The sequence below is a fragment of the Dasypus novemcinctus genome, chromosome 18 (assembly GCF_030445035.2).
Source record: "Dasypus novemcinctus isolate mDasNov1 chromosome 18, mDasNov1.1.hap2, whole genome shotgun sequence".
Classification (NCBI taxonomy): Eukaryota; Metazoa; Chordata; class Mammalia; order Cingulata; family Dasypodidae; genus Dasypus; species Dasypus novemcinctus.
In genome coordinates, this window is record NC_080690.1 from 16,945,114 (window position 1) to 16,957,948 (window position 12,835).

General features: G+C 40.7%; 1 pseudogene; it reads right to left on the reverse strand.

Moving 5' to 3' along the window:
- Window positions 1-9,527: 9,527 nt before the first annotated feature.
- LOC139436943 (zinc finger protein 19-like) lies at window positions 9,528-10,538 on the reverse strand (annotated as a pseudogene).
- Window positions 10,539-12,835: the final 2,297 nt, after the last annotated feature.

Consider the following 12,835-nt stretch of genomic DNA (forward strand, 5'->3'; position numbering starts at 1 on the left):
TGACGAATATCCACTGAGGCTACTTACAAGGCTTTCAGTCATTATATTGATAATGTTTTCATAGTCATCAGAAACTTTGTTTACTCAAGATACCAGGAGAACTTTACTGGGGGCAGGGCATTGGGAAGAAAGGGATACTGTACTTTTTTCCTCCTCCCCCCTTCCCTCCCCCATTATGTTTGTTTATTTATTTATTTATTTATTTATTGGTGGGTTTTGGGGGTTCTTTGTTTTTGTTTTTGTTTTTTGCTGTCTGTGTCCATTCGCCGTGTGATCTTCTATATCTATTTCTCTTTTTGTCTAATCATCTTTCTCCTCAAGGATTCACTGGGATTTGATCCTGGGGATCTCTGATGTGAAGAGAGTTTCCCTGAGTTTTCCATCTCCACTGCACTTCACCTTGACTCTCCCCTTCATCTCTCTATTGTTGCATCATCATCTTGCTGCGTGACTCACTTGCACAGGCACTGGCTCACTGCCTGAGCACTTAGCTTGCTATGTGAGCACTCAGCTTACCATGCGGGCTCTGGCTTGCTGCATGGGCACTGGCTCACCACGGGGGCACTTGGCTCACAGCGCAGGCACTCAGCTCTCCATGCAGGCACTTGGCTCCCATGCAGGCACCCACATGGGCACTTGGCTCATCACACGGGCACTGTAACAGTTTGATATTATTGATGAATTCCAGAAAGAAATATTGGGTTATGTTGGTAAATTGATCTTTTCCTCTGGGCATATTAGATTATATTGGATTCATAGGTTTACTTGATTAAGTAATTATGTAAACCTCTTGTGCCAGTAGGGTGCCACCAAAGGGTGGGGACTCACAGATAAAAGGCATGGCAAAGGACAGTGTGAAGGGTTTTTGATATTGGAGTTTGATGCTGAAGCCTTAAGTTGGAGCCTCAGGCAGTAAGCACACAGAGAAAAGAGAAGCAAGCCCTGGGAAGAGAAGACCTGAGCCAGGAGAAGAACGCAGAGGAACAGAGACAGCTCCTTGGATACAGCAGAAGCCCCAGGGAGAGAGACAGAGTCATTCACCTGATAGTCTACAGCTGATCTTGTGGAGAAATAGAGGAGCTGAGCCCAGAGGAACCCAGAAAGCCTGAACCCTCACATACATCAGCAGTTATCTTGCTCCAATATGTGGAAATAGACTTTGGTAAGGGAAGTAACTTATGCTTTATGGCCTGGTATCTGTAAGCTCCTACCCCAAATAAATACCCTTTATAAAAACTAACCAATTTCCTGTATTTTGCATCAGTACCTCTTTGGCTGACTAATACAGAATTTGGTACCAAGGAGTGGGGAAGTGCTTTTGCAATTACCAAAATGCTGGAATGGTTTTATAAATGAGTAAGGGGTATTTTATGGAGGAATTGTGAGATGCTTGATGGAAAAGGCCTAGATCACTTTGAAGAGACTGTTGATAACAATATGGATACTAAAGACACTTTTTATGATGCCTTAGAAGTAAATGATGAAACTATTATTGGAAACTGGAGGAAAGGCAGTCCATGTTTTAAAGTTGCAGAGAACTTAGCAAGATTAACTCCTGGTGTTTTATGTAAGACAGAATTTGAAATGGTGAACCTGGGCATTTAGCTGAAGAAATTTCCAAAGTAAATCCAGAGAATGTGGCTTGGCTTCTGCTTGCAGCTCATAGCAAAATACTAGTTGCACAAGATAAGCTGAGCACTGAACTGTTGGACACAAAGAAACCAGAAACTAATTCTGGAAATTCCAAGCCTCTGGAAATCAAGCTCCCAGAAGAAAGTGCCCCATTGGAGGACTTAACTGAACTTGGAACTTATAAATCAGGTTTGAAGACACAGTTATGTTCAGAAAGACTTGTGGAAAGTCTTACTATCTGATGACTTCAACCCCTGCTTCCTGCCTGCTAAACCAACAGATTTTTTGAGAGAGTTGTATGAACAAAACCACTGTCAGCCTGGGAAAAAAGGGACATGGAAAGGAGAGATTGAAGGGGAAATGACTTTGAGAGGAAAACCATGGAAGCTGGGATCTGGAATTAGGACATCACCTTGGGCCAAGAGAAGAACCCTACCCATGTGTACAGAGAGGGTGAGTTTGCCCCAACAGCTGAAGAGGGTGAATGTTCCTGCCCAATGTTGTAAGGGAGTTTTGCTGCCCCAGGGTACAGAGAGGGTGGAGGACATTCCCAAGGATTAGGGCAGTTAGGGTTGGTACCCCACAGGTCTGAGAGGTATGAACCTGTTCCCCAACGGTCAGAGGCCAGGTGGTCAATTCATTGCTCTGAGAGGGTTGAACCTGTATGCCAAAGGTTAGGGGGAATGTTTTCTTCACATCACTATATGAGGGGGGTTAAGACTCTAAACCAATGTTTGGGTAAGGTATGGCAATCACCCCAACACTCTTAGAGGGAGAGGTCTGGAGCTTGGTGAACATGCAGATGCTTGATGAGGGTGTAATGAAGAAAATGGCCATTGGGCAAGCCTGTGGAAATGCTGGTTCCCATAAGGCCACAAGGAGAAGAAACCATCTTAAGAATGACTCATAGACTTTGAAATCAGAGGATTCCCTGTAGGTCTACTGAACTGTAGAGAAACCATGACTCATGTTTCCCTCCCAATTTCTCCTTATTGTAATGAAAATGTTTACCCTTTTCTGTCCATTTGTGCGTCCATTTGTGTACTGGAAGCAGATGAATTGTTTTGTAAGTTTCGGAGGTCTATAGCAGATGGGGCTTTGCCCCAAGACAAGCTGTATTTCTTTAAAATGATTGTGATATGATTTAGTACTTGCTTTGTAACTGGCTTAAGATTTTTTTGAATATTGTAGTGTCTTTTTGGAATTCAGAGGGTGGAGTGTAGCAGTTGGATATTATTGATGAATTCCAAAAAGAAATATTGGATTATGTTTGTAAACTGATCTTTTTTTTTTTTTAAGATTTATTTTTATTTATTTTTCTTCCCTTCCCCCAACCCCCCACCCCGGTTGTCTGTTCTCTATTTGCTGCATCTTCTTCTTTGACCGCTTCTGTTATTGTCGGCGGCACGGGAATCTGTGTTTATTTTTGTTGTGTCATCTTGTGTCAGTTCTCCATGTGTGCAGCGCCATTCCTGGGCAAGCTACACTTTCTTTTGCGCTGGGCGGCTCTCCTTATGGGGCGCACTCCTTGAGTGTGGGGCTCCCCTACGCGAGGGACACCCCTGCGTGGCGGGCACTCCTTGCGCGCATCAGCGCTGCGCATGGGCCAGCTCCACACGGGTCAAGGAGGCCCGGAGTTTGAACCGTGGACTTCCCATGTGGTAGATGAATGCCCTAACCACTGAGCCAAGTCCACTTCCCTGTAAACTGATCTTTTCCTCTGGGCATATTAGATTATACTGGATTCATATGTTTACTTGATTAAGTAATTATGTAAACCTCTTGTGCCAGTAGGGTATTGAGTCCCCACCCTATGGTGGGTGGGAGCTCACAGATAAAAGGCATGGCAGAGGGCAGAGTTAAGGGTTTTTTGATGTTGGAGTTGATGCTGAAGCCTTAAGTTGGAGCCCTGGGAAATAAGCTCACAGAGGAAAGAGAAACCAGCCCCAGGAAGAAGCAAGCCCTGGGAAGAAAGGAACCTTGAACCCAGAGAGATGCAAGACCCTGGAAGGGGGCGGCGGACTTGGCCCAGTGGTTAGGGTGTCCGTCTACCACAAGGGAGGTCCGCAGTTCAAACCCCAGGCCTCCTTGACCCGTGTGGAGCTGGCCCATGAGCAGGAGCTGGCCCATGAGCAGTGCTGATGTGTGCAAGGAGTGCCATACCATGCAGGGGTGTCCCCTGCATAGGGGAGCCCCACTCACAAAGAGTGCGCCCCATAAGGAGAGCCACCCAGCATGAAAGAAAGTGCAGCCTGCCCAGGAATGGCGCCACACACACGGAGAGCTGACATAACAAGGTGACGCAACAAAAAGAAACACAGATTCTCGTGCCGCTGACAACAACGGAAGCAGACAAAGAAAAAGACGCAGCAAATAGACATAGAGAACAGACAACCGAGGGGTGGGGGTGGGGAGGGGAGAGAAATAAATAAATAAATCTTTAAAAAAAAAAAAAAAAGACCCTGGAAGGGAGGAACCCAGGAAGCCTGAACCCTCGCAGCCATTGGCAGCCATCTTGCTCCAACACATGGAAATAGACTTTGGTGAGGGAAATAACATATGCTTTATGGCCTAGTATCTGTAATCTCCTACCCCAAATAAATACCCTTTATAAAAACCAACCAATTTCTGGTATTTTGCATCAGCACCCCTTTGGCTAATACAGGCACCCACATGGGCACTCAGCTTGCTGGGTGGGCATTTGGCTCACCATTCAGGCACTGGCTCACCGAGCAGGTATGCTTTCTCTTCTTTTTCACCAGGAGGTCCCAGGAATCGAATCCAGATCCTCCCATATGGTAGGTGGAGGCCTTATCATTTGAGCCACATCCACTTATTTTTAATCTGCACAGACTCAGTAAAAAGCAGGCTACCCATTGAGAAGACTTTTTTCCAATTATCTCTGGTGAATGACCATTCATAAAAGAGAAGCAGTGAGATTTAAGTTATACTTTTTAGGAGCTTTAGACAAACTGCATACTGCTCTGCCCTTCAATCCTGGCTATAATGAGCATTAGAAGATGCCTCCTAATAAGGCTTAAACTTAGCAGTCCTGTCCTCCGTAATAGTTCATCAATTTTAGGCAAGTCTTTTTTTCTTCAAACAATTTAATTCTTTTAGATTATTGTAGAAGGTAAATTATTACCCTTGGGGAGAGTTAGAAGTTAAAGAGCATTTGCCCATCTCCTGTACAGTCACATTTTTATGAATCAGAGTGTAATGTTGCTCTAGTCTCTTGATATTTAGAAGGAAACTCCTTGTAGGATTTTGCCATCTGGTTTTCCCTGACCAAGACTCTAATCCAATATCCTTAAGAAATTTTGAATGGGGAGAAGCCTAGGCATCCTGAAATCAACTTTTTGCTCAAATAGTTAGTGATGTAATTTCTTCATTAGACAGTCTCCCTGTGAGACACATGAATAATAGCTAATTCAAGCTCAATAATAATAGCTAATTATATTATTATTTCACCAGCCATTGTTCAACCTCAGAGGAAATATGTATTTATACTTATGTCTGTTACAATCGTTACTGTCACACATAATTACTTTAAAGTCTTGGCTACTATTCAGATTTATTGGAAACCACCTCCTTTCCTTCTGACTACCTTATAGCCTAAAACACCCTGCCCTCCCCCTAACTCTTAAACTTAAGCTAAGAGTAATAGAAGGGCAGAAAACCAGTCTTATTAATCTTTGATCCTCAACACTCACCTTGGGGCTCAGGATATGGTATAAAGTCACAACATTTTTGCTGTTGTTCATGACTTGAAAATGCATGGGGAAAATACCAACTTTTTCTCTTCCAGTCCTCTGAAAAGCCTTGCCACAAATGTGTTGAAGCTACAGTGGAACTTAAATATCATGCACAAACTCATTTTTTGCTTGACTGCTGAAAAAATATACAGTTTAATCAAATGTTTTATCGTAGTAGCTATATGATATGGGTTATGATGTAACTTGTCTCCCTGCAGCTGAAAACATACTTAATTGTAAAAGACAAAATATTTTCCCTCTAAGATAGGGAGCAAGGCATATATGGCTGCTCTTCCCACTCATATTTAACATCACTTCCTGTATTAGTCAGCCAAAGGGGTGCTGAAGCAAAATACCAAAAATCTGTTGGCTTTGTAAAGGGTATTTATTTGGGGTAGGGCTTACAGAGACAAGGCCATAAAGTATAAGTTATTTCCTTCACCAAAGTCTATTTCCACATGTTGGAGTGAGATGGCTGCCAACATCTGCCAGGGTTCAGTCTTCCTAGGTTCCTCTCTTCCAGGTCTTGTTTCTCTCTGGGTTAAGGATTCCTCTCATCCCAGGGCTTGCTTTTTTCCAGGCTCAGCTCCTCTTCCCAGGGTTTGCTTCTCTTTCCTCTGTTTGCTTACTTCCTGGGGCTCCAGCTTAAGGCTTCAGCATCAAACTCCAACATCAAAACTCCAACCTTAAAAAAAAGCCCAGCTCTGTCCTTTGCCATGTCTTTTATCTGTGAGTCCCCACCCACCAAGGGGCGGGTACTCCATGCCCTACTGACATGGCCCAATCAAAGCCCTAATCATAATTTAACCATGCCCAGGCTCAGACAAGTTTACAAACATAATCCAATATCTATTTTTGGAATTCATAACTATTTCAAACTGCCACACATCCTAACAAGTACAAGAAGGCCAGAAAAAAGAGATAAAAGGCATACAAATAGGAAAAAATAAAACTGCAGTTATTTGCAGAGGACGTGAATGTTACATAGAAAATTCCAAAGAATCTGCAAAAAAAGTCCTTTGAACTATTAGCAAATTTAGTAAGATCACAAAATTTTAAAAACACAAAAACACACACAAAACATGAAAAATCAAGTGTTGGATATATAAATTTCCAACAATACAATTAGAAAATTAATATAAAAACTACAATTTACAGTACCATAAAATCATAAAATATTTAGGTCTAAACCTAACAATATATGCAAGACATATATACTGAAAAATACAAAATAATGACAAAAGACCTAATAAAGGGAGAATTATACTGTGTCCACTGATTGGAAAACTTAATATTGATTAGACGGCAATTCTCCCAAATCTATATATTCAATGCAATCCCAGTCAAAATCCCAGCAAGATATTTTATAAAAATCAACAAGCTGATTCTAAAATTTATATGCAAGGGAAAGGAACCAGAATAGCCAAAACAATTTTGCAAAAGTAGAACAACGTTGGAAGATTCACACTTACCAGTTTCAAGACTTACTGTAAAGCTACAAGAATCAAGATAGTGTAGTAATGGTGAAAGGAAAGATATATAGATCAATGAAACAGAATTGAGGTTTCAGATATAGACTCATGCAAATATAATCGACTAATTCTTGACAAAGGTACAAAGCAATTCAATGAAGAAAGAACAATCTTCTAATAAATGGTACCAGAACATTCAGACATTCATATGCAAAAAATTAACCTCTAATACAAAAATCAACTCAGGTCATAGATCTAAATGTAAACATAGGGAAGCAGATGTGACTCAACTGATAGAGCATCCACCTACCATATAGGAGGTCCAGGGTTCGAAACCAGGGCCTCCTGGCCCATGTGCTGAGCTGGCCCACACACAGTGCTGCCGTACGCAAGGAGTGCCATGCAGGGGTGTCCCCCACGCACAAGGATTACACCCCGCAAGGAGAGTCGCCCTGTGCATAAAAAGTGCAGCCCACCCAGGAGTGACGACACACACACAGAGAGCTGATACAGCAAGATGATGCAACAAAAAGAGACACATTCCAGGTGCTGCCAAGAATGCAAGTGAACAAAGAAGAACACACAGTGAATGGACATGAGAGCAGACAACAGGGGGGACGGCGGGGAGGAAGGGGAGAGAAATAAATAAAAATAAATCTTTAAAAAAATTATAAACGTAAGATTACAAAATGTCTAAAAGAAAACAGAACAATTTTGTGACTTTGGGTTAGGCAAAGAAATTGTAGGCAAGACACCAAAAGCATGACCCACCCAAAAAAGAAAAATTGTCTCGGCAAAAGACCCAAAAGATAATTAAAAGACAAGCTACAGACTAAGAGGACTTATTTACAAATCACATTTCTGACAAAGAACTTTTATCCAGAACATATAAATAACTCTCAAATCTCAAGCATGAAAACAAACAACCTAATTTAAAAATGGGGGCTGCATTTATGCTCTCCCCTCTAAAAAAATGGGAAATTTTTTAACAGACATTTCACTTAAGATATACAGATGACAAATAAGCATATGAAAAGATGTTCAACATCTTTAATCACTAGGGAAATGATGAGATACCACTAAGCTAATCTATTAGAATGGGTGGGGAAAATTGGACAACTACTTTGGAAAACAGTCTGGAAGTTTCTTGTAAGTTAAACACACGTTTACAGTATGACTTAGTAATCCCATTCCTAAGAATTTACCCAAGAAAGAGAAAAACCTATGTTTACACACACTCAAAAGCTTATAAATGAAGGTTTATAGCAGCTTTATTCTTAATTACCTCAGTTGCCCCCCTCCCCTGTGTTTGTACCCACTCGCAATCTACTTTGCCATAACACCCAGCCAACACTGATCACCTCTGTAAGTCCCAGTTTTTCTCTTATGACTCTCCCTTCCTCTGCCCCAAACTTGGGCTGATTCTTAGGATTAGATTTTACTGTGGGAGCTACTGGAGCCTCAGCCATTCCTTGAAAATGTGCCATTTTCTGCTAGCTCCCATTGAGACCTGAACCTCCTCATAACTCTTCCCAGCACTTTCCTTATTCCCTAACAAAACTTCAATTCCAGGGGGAAAAGGCAGCTTGTTCTTCTCCTCAATGCCTGCTGTTCTTCTGTCCTTTTCTGGTCTCTGCCTTACCTCCATTCCTTATGCACTGGGCTTCCCCATTCAGGCCTGATACTGTCTCTACTTCCCAGGTTATATCTTCATCTTCCTGGACAATTGCACTTCCTGGATCATACTTTCCCCATCTCATACATGGGTGCTACCCTGGAAAACCTCAGCCTTCAGTAATGAACCTCTCATTTCCTCATGCCCCAAAGTTCTATGCACATTTGATTCCACAGACCTCTGTACTCCACCAATCCTGGCTTGTACTAATCATCCTCTCTGGGACATAAACCCAAACACATCCAGCCCACACGTTGCCCCCTGCTTATTATCTCCCTCAGTTGGTGGCACAACCATCCTGGCTAGAAATTTGGGTACAATTTATAGGCTAATGAATTTGTAAATGCCAGTTGGAAATTTTAAACTACCAACATTGGCTTAAGAATACATAGACAACATAACTGACCAATGCCATAGAAGAAATTGATAAAGTGGTCAGATTTCTACTCTCCTCCACATCTATCCCCAACAAGAGCACCTGGTCCAGGTAGAAGTATAAGTGAATTTCTTCAAGCTTCATAAAAGCAGATAACTGTGAGGGGCTATTCAAACTATTCCAGAGCACTCAGAAAGAGACTTAGTTTTATAATAACTTGAAATTTTTAATACAGTGCTTAAATTGTCACTTCCATCCATTTGGGATACCCGAAATGTTGACCTGGCTTACCTGAATGTTCATAGCTTTCCCACATTCATAATTCTTAAAAGCGTTTGCCTCTGTGTGAACCATGTGAATCATAGCCACAGCCTTTCTGACACATCAACATGTGAAATGTTCAATCATAGCACAATTCAAGGATGCTAAATCAGGTTCATGTTAACTCTGAAGGCTCTGAAACATCTGAGACACTGAAACACTGAAATGGCTCTATATTAGTAAGGACACTTCTACATGTGGAAGACCCACCCCCCCCACACCCCCGAAGAAAGGAATTTATTGATTCATGTTACTGAAAAATCCAGAAGTAATTTTCTCCATCTTTCAGTCTGGTATCTGTGGGAATGGGTTCATTCTCAGCCTTCTCATGGCTCAAGGCTAACAAATAAATCCAGCAGAAAAAGAATGTTGCTTCTTGGCAGGTTTTGTATGGTCATAGGGTCCATTCTGAGCAGATAAACTTGAGTCACCTAAACTTGTCATTGCAGCTAGATGGAAGAAAGACTGTGAATGGGCCAGCCTAGGCCATATGTTTTTTTCCCTGTAGTGGGGGAATAGAGCCCCATCAAATCACATGGGCTGTTCAGTGCAGGCAGAGCAGTTTGCCCCTACCCTCCAAAAAAGTAGGACACTATTACCATGAAAAGGGGGTAAAGAATGCTGGGAGGCCAAAAGAACCAAAGTTCAGAACAGGATTCTCTCCAGGGTGGGTATGCTCATGCTGATGTAACTGGGAGGAAGTCCTAAAGGTTTTCCCACACTTGCTATACTCACAGGGTTTCTCTCCATTGTGAATTCTCTGATACCAACTTAATGTCAATTTAACAGTGAAAGATTTTCCACGCTCATTACACTCATAGGGTTTCTCCCCAGTGAGGACTCTCTGATGTATAACCAACTCAGAACTACAGGGGAAGCCATTTCCACATTCCTTACAGTGATAGGGTCTATCCCCACTGTGGATTCTCTGATGCCTGATCAGATTTGCACTATGATTAAAAGCTTTCTCATACTCCTCACATTAATAGGGCTTCTCTCCGGTGATTATTTTCTGATGTTGAACTAATGAAGAATTTCCATTAAAGGCTTTTCCATGCTCATTACATTCAAAGGGTTTCTTCTCAGTGTGAATTCTCTGGTGTCTGATAAAGTAAGACAAATAGCTGAAGCTTCTCCCATACTTCTCACATCTGAAGGGTTTCCCTGCACAGTGGATTCTCTCATTCTTTCCTCTAATATTTTTCACTGCGGGGATTTCTTGATGCTTCTCAAGTTCACTCTTTTGGAGCCCACATAATGTCACCATGTCTCTTTCATCAGAAATTCCATGTTGATATGGACTCATTGTCAATGTTGGTCTCAGCATCTGACAGAAGAAATAGAAAACAGAAATAGAAAACAAATGCCACTTGAGACTCACACTAGAAACAATAGCATATCAAAAATTATAAGGCTTTCAGAGATTACCATTTCAACCTCCATGTCAGCCTGCCAGAAATACAAAACTATTATAATGGAAGTACCAAATAACACAGAGGTAGAAAATGCTAAAAGTTAAACAGGAACCTAGATTTTGAACCCCAATTAATTACACTGTCCAACACAGAAGATTGCTTCTTAAGCTTTTCCAGATCTATGCATGTCTAATAACTTATGAGTTCACAGTACTTGAAACTACATCCTGCAGATTTTCCAAAAGACTAGAGAGACTGAGCATTAAAGGCACTGGAATGTGACATAGCAGAAAGGATGAGTGCTTAGAGGACATCACCCTGGTATGTTAATAATTACCTTGACCAGCGTAGGTATATCCACAGATATGCTACAAGAATCAAGTGTACAACCTATAACTGTTAGAAATTGTTGAGCCTAGGTACGGTCATCAGACCCAAAAGTACCTATAAACCAAAGTTGGGCAGCAATTGTCTGCTGGATTGTTTGGAAAGGGAAGAGCACAAAATCCTTTCTCATTTTGAGAAAAAGGGAAACCTAAGCTAAGAAAGAGTAAAAGACTTTCCAGTGGCATTTGTATTTCTAAAGACAGGATGACATTTTAACTTGTTAGTTTAAATTCAATCCATTTTTTTTAACTTTGAGCAAAATTTTATATTCAAGTGTTGATCTTTGTCAATTTGTGCTCTTTTGTTAAATAATATTATATGTTAAAAGCAGATATTAGCATTTTTATGCCTTTTGCAAAATAAAACCATGTGCTGAGAGCTTGTTTTATTTTTCCTTTTCGTCACAAATTAGCTTTCCTTGATCTTAAACTATTAGAACAAAAGCTCAATGGCAGCAGGGACTTTATTTTCTTTCCTGCTGTATCCACTGTGCCTAGAAAAGTTCCTGCACATGGTAGACACTCAATAAAAAAGTTAAATGAATGACTGAATAATTATGTACTACTCTGTGTAAGATAGGCACACAACTTAATGTGCTGCAATAATAAAATCATTGTCCCTCAAGAATAACATTTTATAATATCATGGCTCACAAATTCTATTTTAACAGTGAATGGGGATTATCTGGGAATTCGTTGCTCATTACTCTTGTGAATCAAATTCTCTCTGTATGTGAATTAGAGTTGACTTATTCAGAAGGGAAGTGATGGGAAACAAGAGCAGGGAAACAGCTGAAACTGGTAGTAAACAAAGAACAATCTGAAAAATAGCAGCCAAAACAATGGGGAGCTTGGAGGTCAACTCATATACCTTTCTCTTTGCTGCTTGGCAAGAAGCAAGTGTCACAAAATCAAGATGACAATAGGTGACAAAGAAATCCCCATCTTCCTGCTGCCCTGAAATTCTATCACTCATATTGATTGTTCTTCCAAGCTGTCACCACTTTCCCTAAACACCCAGTTCTTCAGGAAGGAGCCCTTCAGGTCCACCACAAATTCTGTGTTTTAGTTTCCACATAAGGCAGGGTGAATAAGATGTACCACCAATGCTTTTTATGCATGATTGGCTAAATAAGGGGGCTTAAGGTAATTGATGCTCTGAAGTAGAGCAGGACTTTCCAACAGAAATATAACATGAGCTACAAATGCAAACCACATATACCTAATTTAAAATTTTCTGGAAGCCATATTTTAAAACATTTAAAAAGTAAAATATTATTATTAATCTTAATAATGTATTAGTTTAAACCAATATATCCAAATTTTTATCATTTCAGCATGTAATCAATATAAAATTATGAGAGCATATACATATTTGGACCAAGTTGAAAATCTGGTGTGTGTATTTTATATTTATAACACATCTCAATTCTGACCAGCCCCACTTCAAGTGCTGTATTAACAGGACAGAAGCAGAGAAAATACTAAGAGAAAATGCTTAGGCTTTTAGTCCTATGTTTCGTGCTTTTGTACTGCTTACTAGAAAAGACAGAAGAATACTTGCAGGTAGTCTCCAGAAATATAAATTTTTAAATACACTCACCAGGTGATTCTTCTGCACATTAGGTCATAAAGCTCTTCACAATGATTTATATTGCATCTTCTACTCCCTTCTTAGGTTAGACTGTCTGCCTTTTGTTTCCCATCTGCAAACCATTCTTATCTGTTAAACTCAGAACAAATGGTCCTCCCACAGAAGGAATGTTACTGAATCTTCTAAATTGGAATTACTCTCACTATTCC